We start from the raw sequence: 10,984 nt of genomic DNA, 5'->3' as shown, positions 1-10,984 counted from the left end.
CTGCCAGAAAAGATGTCGGGGAGCGCTTCTCAGAGCTGCTTCTCCAACTCCAGCTTCAGGTCCAACTGCTGGAGGCACCGGACAGCCCAGGCAGAGCCCATCACGCTGATGGCCACACGTCCATCCACAAGAACGTGGAGGTGGCGGGAACCTCGGCATCAAAGCCGGCAGACTCAGGCGCCTTCATCCTTGTCTGTGGGAGGTGATGCAGCGAGTTGTGTCCAAGGGGATCCCGGCGGGCTGCTGCAGACCATCCCAGCCAGGCCCGAGTGAGCACCCAGGGAGCTCAGCTGGGCCTGAGTCCCCGCTTCCCATTCGCTGCCGCGTCCTGAGCTTTTCAGGCCTTTTCTCATCAAATGCCAAGGGAGAGGTCAGGCAGTCTCTAGCTTCTTCCTGCTCTAAACCTCTAAGGCTAGAAGACAAGAGCCTATCTCAAGGGTTTTCAGAACAGCGAGAGCTCAGTTTCCAGGATAAAACAGGAGCGTGGCTGCAGCAGCCTCCGAGAATTGGCACAGCCCATGGACTCGTGCGGGATCATAAGGACCGCGGCCAGTGCAGGGGGCAGGAAGCCGGTCCTCCACTCGCCAGGACAAAAGCGGGTCATCACGTGAGGGTAGCAGCAGGTTTTCTCTTTGCAGCAGTCACACTGTGTGCTGCATCCCAGAGCAGATCTTGCAGAGCATTTTCTTTAATCTTCCCCGTAACGCTTCAGGTAGATTTGTAAGGAAATGAGGCTCAGAGTGGGCAAGTCACTTGCCCGAGGACACAGAGCAGTGGCCCCGTTCTCGGCGGTGCGGCTGGAGTCACACCAAGTCTCTGGGCTGTGGAGCCTGTCTTCCCCACCCTGAGCCCCGGGCGGCTGTCAGATGGCTCCCAGGACGGACTCCGATGGAAGTGCAGGGAACAGCAGTGCCTCGACCGGGCATCGGCATCGGCAACCTTGGGGCTCAGGCGGGGGTTGGGGGGGTGGGGGAGTGGTGTGTGGGCGGGGTCTACTCAGACCAGGTCGCCAGGGCTCGGCCCGGGCCGCTGGGCCGCTGGGCCGCTGGGAGTCTCGGCCCACAGTGGTGAACAGAAGACACTGTGGATGCTGGCTGCACAGAGAGAGCATCCACGGCTCAAATTCCTGCCCTGGTGGTTCCCCCCTCCTCCCAGCTGCAGAGCCAAGCCCGCCAGTGCGATCCCCCCCCCCACCCCCCCCCGGGAGGAGCCCGGAGGAGCCCTGGAGGATGGACCACCCGGTGGAAGCCTAATTAGGATCAGGCTTCCCCGCCAGGAGGACCTGGTGCTCTGCTAGGAGATAGTCTCTGCTGCAAAACGCCTTCCAACTCCCCCGAACATTGGCCACACCAACCTAGGGAGCAGGGACAGGCGGTCCGGGGGTCCCCGGCCCACGGCACTCCAGGACCCCCATCCGCCTGCCCCCACGCAGCCTGGTCCTCCTCCTTCCAGGCCAGGCCGGATGGCCCGTCTCTGCTGGAGGATAGATGTAAACATACGACAAGCTCGCCGATGGAAGGGACTGTCCAACAGCAAAGACAGGCCCACTCGCAGCCCTGAGTTTCTCTGAAATTCCCATCAGGCCATGAGAAGGGCTGCTGATCCTGTGAGGATAAGACTTTGCAGGTCTGAGCTATTATTGTTTGTCTCGCCCGACACTAGACCCAAAAGTGAACAAAGATGCGCAGTTTATGTGTTAGTGGCAGGGAGGGGTTGGAGGAGGAGGGAGGGGTTGGGGAGGGGGAGGGGTTGGAGGAGGAGGGAGGGGTTGGGGGAGGGTGGAGGGGTTGGGGGAGGGGGGAGGGGTTGGGGGAGGAGGGAGGGGTTGGGGGAGGAGGGAGATGGGACCCTGCCCACTCCATCACCCCGAGAAACCGAGGCCAGTGCTGTGCATCCGAGTGGGAAATTCCTCCTCGCCTGTGTGTGGTCACACCCAGCTCACGGAAACACCTGCTCTATATGCTCACAGATAGGAGAAGGTGGCTTTTAAAATTGTAGATTTGAGACTGTAACTTTTAAAAGTGCGATATTTTACCCCAACTTCACAGTACCTTTATGGACAAAGCCAGTGGAGTTTATGCTGGCACACCTATTTTAGTAATGCACCATGATATTTTTTTTATTTTTTAAATTGGGATATATTTGCTTTACAGTGTTGTGTTGGTTTCTGCTGCACAATGAAGTGACACAGCCGTATGTATACACGTGTACCCTCCTCCCTCTGGAGCCTCCCCCACCCCCGCCGTCCCACTCCCCTAGGTCATCACAGAGGTGAGGTCCCTGTGTTAGCAGCTCCCACCAGCGGTCTGTTTTATGCACGGGAGTGTATAAGTGTGATCTCCTAGGTGGTCACACCCTCCCGTCCCCCTGTGTCCACAAGTCTGTTTCCTACATTGGCACCACTATTCTTGCCCTGCAAACAGGTTCATCTGTACCATTTTTGTAGATTCCATGTACTATTATTTTAAATAATTTAACTCTTATTTTAAATGATTGGTCACTCGAGGTCCTCTCTGGCTTCTTGTACAAGAAGAATCAGATGCCAAGACAGTCTGCTGAGAGCAAGGGCAGAACCTGAGGAAAGGCCCCTGCCAGGCATACGGGACGATCTCCCTCTGGACACGCCATCCACCCCTGACCCGGAAGGGCCTTCCTGAATCCCAAGGAGAGCAGCTGGGATCATTCCAGGAGCATCTATCATTCAGACATGCTATTTCTCTCCCCCAGAACTATCATAATGGGAGGAAAAATAAAGCTTGAGTAAAACTTCAGAGGATGGCTTTGTTGATAACACAGACGAATCACCATCTGTATCCATCGTCCATGACTCATGTCTGGTACTCACTGAAATCCAGGAAATGGATGTTTAGGGGAAACTTGTGCGTCTCACCCCCGTGGACAGTGGGTGGGCCTGGAGTTGCCTCCTGCATTCGGGCCCCCCTCTGCTGTCTGCAGCTCAGAAATCTCATGCCTTCTCCTCCTGGACTCCGCCCTCCTCATCCAAAGAACCAGAGCTCTGATCCTCAGTCACCATCTGGCTAGAGCACCCAAAAGTTAATATCTTGAATGTATTTCTTTCACATACCTCCTCTGCTTTCAAAAGTAGTTCTAAACAACACTATGATGTTTTCCCAACAAGAAAGAGGTTAGTGTAGTTTTTATCTTAAATGACCATCTCGAAAAGGGGGAAGTGAAAGGTGAGTTGATTAAAAGAAATAATCTGCTGTGGGAACATAGAAGCAGGTGTCCCAACAGAAATACCCACCGTGAGCCCCGAGTGAGGCGCTGCTGGGCTGCTAGCTCTTCCCAGTCACGTTAGGTGTGCGTGCCCGGCAGGGTTTAAAGTGGTCTGAACGAGCGCTGGGGGGTGTGGAGAAAAGGGAACACCTGTGTGCTGCTCGTGGGGGTGTTAAACAGCACATCCTGAGGAGAACTGCAGACAGGTTCCTCACAACACCAAACCTAGAACAATCACATGATCCAGGAATTCCACTTCTGGATACCTGTCCAAAAGAACTGAAGGCAGAATCTCAAAGATACTTGCATATCCAAGCTCACAGCAGCATTACTCACAAGAGCCAAGTGGCGCAAGCAGTCAAACGTCCATCCACAGAGGGTGGACAAACCAAAGGCAGTCTCTCCACACACTGGGGCACTAGTCAGACTTACAAAGAAGGTTCTGACACAGCCTCCAATACAGATAAACCTTGAAGACATCGTGTCCAGTGAAAAAGAGCCATGTAGTATGTGATCCCACTACTACGAGCCGTCAAATTTATGGAGACGGAGTGTAGCGTAGAGGCTGGGGCGAGGTTAGAGTTTAACGGGGACTGAGCTTCAGTCTGGGGAGATGGGGAAGTCTGGAGCAGGGTGGAGGGATGCGAGCCCAGAGCTGAGAATGCACCGGATGCCACAGCGCTGCAGACTCGAAAATGGTTCAGGTGTTCAATTTTAGGTTGTGTGAAAGTGAAAGTCACACAGTTGTGTCCGACTCTTTGCAACCCCATGGACTATATAGTCCATGGAATTCTCCAGGCCAGAATGCTGGAGTGGGTAACCTTTCCCTTCGCCAGGGGATCTTCCCAACCCAGGCATTGAACCCAGGACTCCCACATTGCAGGCGGATTCTTCACTGGCTGAGCCAGTTGTGCATTTTACCACAATTAAAAAACAAAAAAGAAACAATCCGTTTTGCAGGAAAGGGAATGGGCCCTCTTCCCAGCCCCTCAGTTCCCAGCCCCCGAGCTCCCAGCCCCGCTTGACCCTGGGGACGACCCCGGCGCTGCCAGGGACAAGGGGCCGCTCTCGACACCTGGGTGGGCGAGTGGGGCACCCCATCCGTCAGGGGTTACTTCCAGGAGGGCAGACACGCGATTAGCCTCAGAAACAAAGCAGATAGGGCACTGAGAAAGTGGCAGAACGCCCGGCAAACAGCTGCGTTCAGGAGCGTGTGCGGCGTGAACGTGGGAAGAAAAGCGTCGGCCTGCGGGAGACCGGGGCTGGAAGACAGGGCGGAGCCGGGGTTCAGGCGGGGGAGGCGGCGCGTGGCCGCCGGGGTCCCCCGGCTCGCACCTGGTGAGCCGCCCACCGCGGCGCCCCGGCCCGGCACACGGGGGCCGTTTCTTTCCTGTGCTGAGAGCTGTATCATTAGTGTTCAGGTATGTGCTAAATAACAGTGACCACACTCACCGAGCTGCACGTGAGCGCCCCAGAAGTGATTCGCCTTAGCGCTGGGCTCTCTCCAGAGCAGCTCTCGGGGTTTTCAGACCGAGAGGCGGGACGGACGCCTCCTTTTGTGGCGCAACAGCGCCACCTCATGGACGAAGCTCGCATGACACCCGCTTCCTAAAGGCCTCGGTGAGGCGGGGACCTTCCCGCCTCTGCCAGAACCTGACTGTGTAGCCTTTCCAGGGGGTCCAGAGAGGTCCACGATGCCCTTTTTGCAAGTCAAATATGTGGGGCAGAAATCGGAATCTCATGTCGCCTCCACTTTGCTCTTAAGATTGAAAACTCTTTTGGGCACTTGAATTTGAGATGAGGGTCTGATCACTAGCTTGGCAGAATCACTGGAAACGCCCACGGAAGAATGTGTGATCCAGCTGATGGGGAAAAGCAAAGGAAACCCCATCAAAGCCAGCAGGATGACACTATGCAAAGAGAAGTGCCCCATCTGTTATCACCCTGCCGGGCAGACCTGCGAGCACGTCCTGGGTTGGGCTTCCCTGTGGCTCTGTGGCCTGACACCATACAGGAGACACAGGTTCCGTCCCTGGGTGGGGAAGATCCCCTGGAGAAGGGAATGGCAACCCACTCCAGTATTCTTGCCTGGAGAATCCCATGGACAGAGGAGCCTGGTGGGCTACGGTCCAAGAGGGGGCAAAGAGTCGGACACAACTGTGGGACTGAGCATGCAGCACCCATGACATCTTCTAGGTGTGCAAAGGCTTTACGTCTTAAACAAAGAACAGACTTACTTTAATTAAAAATAGCGTTGCTGGAAAATGAGTGTCAATAGGCTTGCTTGACGCAGGGTTGCCACAAACTTTCAATTAGTATAAAACACATTTTTTGCAAAGCACAATAAAACAAGGTCTGTGTGTCCTGCGTCTCTGGGGTTGCACAGAGTCGGACACGACTGAAGTGATGTAGCAGCAGCAGCAGCAGTGTGTCCAGTAGATTAGACTCTGTCCCCAAAATAGCCCTGAGCCTTTGTGTGTGTTGGGGGGGTGATGTGCCATCAGTTGAGACCTCACATGGCTTTCCACGCCCGGCGCTGATTCTGCTGGGCCACAGACCACACTGCAAGTAGCAAGGTTCTAAGCTGCACCTGTGGACAGGGGTCAGCCCTGAGCTAGTCCTGCCCCCAGCTTGTATGTTGTTTCAATATTTAGTGACGGGTGGCTCAGGAAAAGGGGCTCTCTGAGAGCCTCAAATTCTTCAACCACTGAGAAGTTTTCCTGCAATCACTTCAAGGATCAGACATTTCCAAGTAAAGTCTTTTTACACTAATTATCTAATTTTAACAGTTCAGTCAGTCGCTCAGTCGTGTCTGACTCTTTGTGACCCCGTAGACTGCAGCACACCAGGCCTCCCTGTCCATCACCAACTCCCAGAGTTTGCTCAAACTAATGTCCATTGAGTCGGTGATGCCATCCAACAATCTCATCCTCTGTCGTCCCCTTCTCTTCCTGCCTTCAGTCTTTCCCAGCATCAGAGTCTTTTCCAGTGAGTCAATTCTTCGCATCAAGTGGCCAAAGGATTGGAGTTTCAGCTTCAGGATCAGTCCTTCCAATGAATATTCAGGACTAATTTCCTTTAGGACTGACTGGTTCGATCTCCTTGCAGTCCAAGGGATTCTCAAGAGTCTTCTCCAACACCACATTTCAAAAGCATCAATTCTTCGATGCTCAGCTTTCTTTATAGTCCAACTCTCACATCCACACTTGACTACCGGAAAAACCAGAGCTTTGACTAGATGAGCCTTTGTCAGCAAAGTAATGTCTCTGCTTTTTAATATGCTGTCTAGGTTGGTCATAGCTTTTCTTCCAAGGAGTAAGTGTCTTTTAATTTCATGGCTGCAGTCATTATTTGCAACGATTTTGGAGCCCAAGAAAATAGTCTGTCACTGTTTCCATTGTTTCCCCATCTATTTGCCATGAAGTGATGGGACTGGATGCCATTCTGTATCTCCGTGTTTTGAATGTTGAACTTTAAGCCAACTTTTTCACTCTCCTCTTTCACTTTCATCAAGAGGCTCTTTAGTTCTTCTTCACTTTCTGCCGTAATGTTGATGTCATCTGCATATCTGAGGTTATTGATATTTCTCCCAGCAGTCTTCATTCCAGCTTGTGCTTCCTCCAGCCCAGCGTTTCTCATGATGTACTCTGCATAGAAGTTACATAAGCAAGGTGAAAATATACAGCCTTGACGCACTCCTTTCCCTATTTGGAACCAGTCTGTTGTTCCATGTCCGGTTCTAACTGTTGCTTCTTGACCTGCACACAGATTTCAAGAGGCAGGTCAGGTGGTCTGGAATTCCCATCTCTTTAAGAATTTTCCAGTGTTTGTTGTGATCCACACAGTCAAAGGCTTTGGCATAGTCAGTGAAGCAGAGTAGATGCTTTTCTGAATTTCTCTTGCTTTTTCGATGATCCAACAGATGTTGGCAATTTGATCTCTGGTTCCTCTGCCTTTTCTAAAACCAGCTTGAACATCTGGAAGTTCATGGTTCACGTATTACTGAAGCCTGGCTTGGAGAATTTTGAGCATTACTTTACTAGTGTGTGAGATGAGTGCAATTGTGCGGTAGTTTGAGCATTCTTTGGCATTACCTTTCTTTGGGATTGGACTGAAAACTGACCTTTTCCAGTCCTGTGGCCACTGCTGAGTTTTCCAAATTTGCTGGCATATTGAGTGCAGCACTTTCAGAGCATCATCTTTTAGGATTTGAAATAGCTCAGCTGGAATTCCATCACCTCCACTAGCTTTGTTCGTAGTGATGCTTTCTAAGGCCCACTTGACTTCACATTCCAGGATGTCTGGCTCTAGGTGAGTGATCACACCATCGTGATTATCTGGGTCGTGAAGATCTTTTTTGCACAGTTATTCTGTGTATTCTTGCCACCTCTTCTTAATATCTTCTGCTTCTGTTAGGTCCATACCATTCCTGTCCTTTATTGAGCCCATGTTGCATGAAATGTTCCCTTGGTATCTCTAACTTTCTTAAAGAGATCTCTAGTCTTTCCCATTCTATTGTTTTCCTCTATTTCTTTGCATTGATCACTGAGGAAGGCTTTCTTATCTCTCCTTGCTATTCTTTGGAACTCTGCATTCAGATGGGAATATCTTTCCTTTATTCGTTTGCCTTTCGCTTCTCTTCTTTTCTCAGCTATTTGCAAGGCCTCCTCAGACAGCCACTTTGCCTTTTTGCATTTCTTCTTCTTGGGGATGGTTTTGATCACTGCCTCCCGTACAGTGTCACGAACCTTGTGAGTGAGGCGGGGTGGATGCCTGACTCCAGCCTCACAGGTAAGGGGGCCGGGCTGAGTTAGCGGGCGGCCCCCCCAGGCCACACCAGGTGCCACGGCGAGGCCTGGTCGGTTGTCCTCGACCTCGGGCTCCCAGGACCCGGGCTCGTGTCTTTACGTCAAGGTGACTCACAGAGGGGTTGGCTTTGCAGTGAAGTTTTAACTTACTCATCTTTTATAATCACTGGACCTTTTTTCTTCCTTTTGAAAACAATTCAGTTTTTTTTTATCAAAATGATTAATGTTCATTGCTTACAGAATTCAAGCAACACAGAACAGTACAAAGAAGTCCGTAAAGTTTCACTGAATCCAGATGGGAGGGCCATTAACACTTAAAGACCATCCTCCCCATCGCCTTCTGATGACCGAAGGGTGACCCACTGAGGGAAAGAAAGAGCAGGAGTTTCAAAGATAATTTTGAGAACTTTCTGTGTATCGTATCCACCACCTGAAACTCACAGAGAACGAGTATTTTAAAGGCTCACAAAACTGTAGCAGCAAAAACTGTTAACATTATAAACAGTGCTGCAACAGATATCCTGAATTATATGGAGTCTTCTCGATTGTGTTAGTATTTCCTTAGGGGAACAGGCATTCACATGGCCCAACCCAACAGCTAGAGGAGTTTGCATACCCACAGCTTGTTCGTAGTTTCCCACCCTCCAAGCTGGCCACCAGAAGATTCTATCAGTCCCTTTGCCCTTTGTTGATCTGATACACAAACAAAACTAACTATTGTTTTTATTTCTTCCTTTGATCACTAAGGAGGTTTAACATATTTTCTTGTGTTTATTGGTTAATTTGTAAATTGCTTATTCATGTTCTTTCCAAATTTTTCTTTGGGTTTCTTTTGTTTTTTCTTTTTTGAGTTCAGAAAATTCATCTGTTACCATGAGCTGCTGCTGCTGCTAAGTCGCTTCAGTCGCGTCCAACTCTGTGCGACCCCATAGACGGCAGTCCACCAGGCTCCCCCGTCCCGGGGATTCTCCAGGCAAGAATACTGGAGTGGGTTGCCATTTCCTTCTCCAATGCATGAAAGTGAAACGTGAAAGTGAAGTCGCTCAGTCGTGTCCGACTCTTAGTGACCCCATGGACTGCAGCCTACCAGGCTCCTCAGTCCACGGGATTCTCCAGGCAAGAGTACTGGAGTAGGGTGCCACTGCCTTCTCTGGTTACCATGTGACTTGTAGCTAATTTCACCAATTTAGTTTCCACCACATCTATGTTATTTTATTTTGCTGTCCAGTAGCTTTAAATTCATATACCATCAAGTATACAGGTTTGGGGATCTCTAACATGCTTATTTGAAAGGCTTTCCCCAACCAAGATTATAAAACTATTCACCCCTATTTTCTTGTAACATTTTATAATTTCTGTATTTCAACTGAAACCTCAGTCCATCTGGACTTTACTTCCATGGGGGCTGAGGGAATCACCTACCTCTGTTTTTGTCTAAATCACTAGCTTGGAATCATACCCTATCTACTAGATAATTAACTCTTTACTCCAAGATGACATGATGTCTTTTAAAGTTTATTGTATATTTGGTGTTCAGCATCATTGACTTTTGGGGTATAGCTGCATGAGTTTCGTAAACGAGCTGTGTAAGCAGCCTCACAAGCACAATGCGGGACCGTCCCAACAGCCCCCAAATCCCTTCTCTCTCACCCTTTAGAGTCCAGCCCACAGCAGCTCCTGACCCCAGTCCCCAGGCCACCGCCTCTTCCACGAGGTTGTAGGATCGTCATAGGATCGGGATGAGTGTGTCTCCCAGTGGCTCCTCCTCCATCAGGTGGTCCTGGGAGTGTCCCTGGGTCACTCTGCTAATGCCGAGTAGGATTCTACCCATTTTGTTTATACATTTGCCATGTGCCCACGAAGGGCAGTGGGACGTTCTCTGCTTCTAGTGATTTGTGAATAACTTTGCTGTGATGGGCTGAATGTCTATGCCCCTCCCCCAAGTTCATCTGCTGGGATCCTAACCCGCAGTGTGATGGAGTTAGGAGGTGGGGCCTTTGGGAAGCGATCAGGACAGGGTCTGGAGCCCCGGGATGGGACCTGTGCCCTTAAAGAAGAGACTGCTCGCCGCGTGAGCACACGGCGGGAAAGCCAGCGTCTCTGAGGAAGCAGGCCCCCCGCGACACGGGCCCCACGGGCCCCGCCTCGGACGCCCCGCCTGCTGACCGTGAGGGCGGCCATCGTGGTCCAGGCCCCTCTGCGGCGGCTTTGTTACCGCGGCGCAGATGGACCAAGACAGCCGTCCTGGGTCCTGGTGGAACCGTGCATCCCACTTCTCGGCCAAACACCCAGGCGCGGAGCAGTGGGTCACGGACGGGTGTTTCTCGCTGGTGAGCGGCTGCCCGTCCTCCTGCAGAGACGGCGCTCCGGTTCCCAGGAGCAGGCTGACCGCTCCAGGCGCCCGCGTTCTCGCCGCACTTTGCGCTTCTGATTTTGGTTTTCTGTCCTTTCTACTAGGTCCGTTATGGTAGCTTGCCCTGGTTTTAACGACTCCAGCGCCTAGTCGTGTGTTTGTTTGCATTCTGTGCATCTTCTTGGGTGAAATGCCCATTCCGACCTTGGGCCCAATTTTTATTAGGCTGTTTGTTTTCTTATTTTTGAGTTGACATGGAAACCGACTTGCTGCATTTCCTATCTGTGTGCACCTCCTTCTGGGTCCTCTGTTCCAGTTCATTAATCTACCTGCCTATTCCCAGGCCAGGGCCACATGGTTTTATTACGATAGCTGTTTTATTACCATAAGGACGCATTTCATTCATGTAAGACAAATCTTCCTTTATTATGCTTTTCAAAATACTCCCAGTTACTTTCAAATATTTATTGCCAATGAACTCTAGAATAATTTTGTCAACTTCTCCCCAAATTCTGTTGAGTTGTTTACCTGAAATTATACTGAATTATATAAACTAATTGAGGGAAAATGACCCTTTATACTACTG

General features: G+C 50.9%; 1 long non-coding RNA gene across 1 annotated transcript; it reads right to left on the bottom strand.

The window, feature by feature from the left end:
• Positions 1–2,761: 2,761 nt before the first annotated feature.
• Positions 2,762–4,772, bottom strand: LOC145516958 (uncharacterized). Its single transcript, XR_014061875.1, has 2 exons — positions 4,690–4,772; positions 2,762–3,034 (listed from the first exon to the last, which is right to left on the bottom strand). It is a non-coding gene; the product is annotated as an uncharacterized LOC145516958 (long non-coding RNA).
• Between the last annotated feature and the right edge of the window lie 6,212 nt (positions 4,773–10,984).

The sequence above is a fragment of the Giraffa tippelskirchi genome, chromosome 8 (assembly GCF_054371585.1).
Source record: "Giraffa tippelskirchi isolate mGirTip1 chromosome 8, T2T-mGirTip1v1.2.pri, whole genome shotgun sequence".
Lineage (NCBI taxonomy): Eukaryota > Metazoa > Chordata > Mammalia > Artiodactyla > Giraffidae > Giraffa > Giraffa tippelskirchi.
The sequence above is the reverse complement of the archived record's forward strand: the minus strand, read 5'-3'. Positions and strand labels throughout refer to the sequence as shown.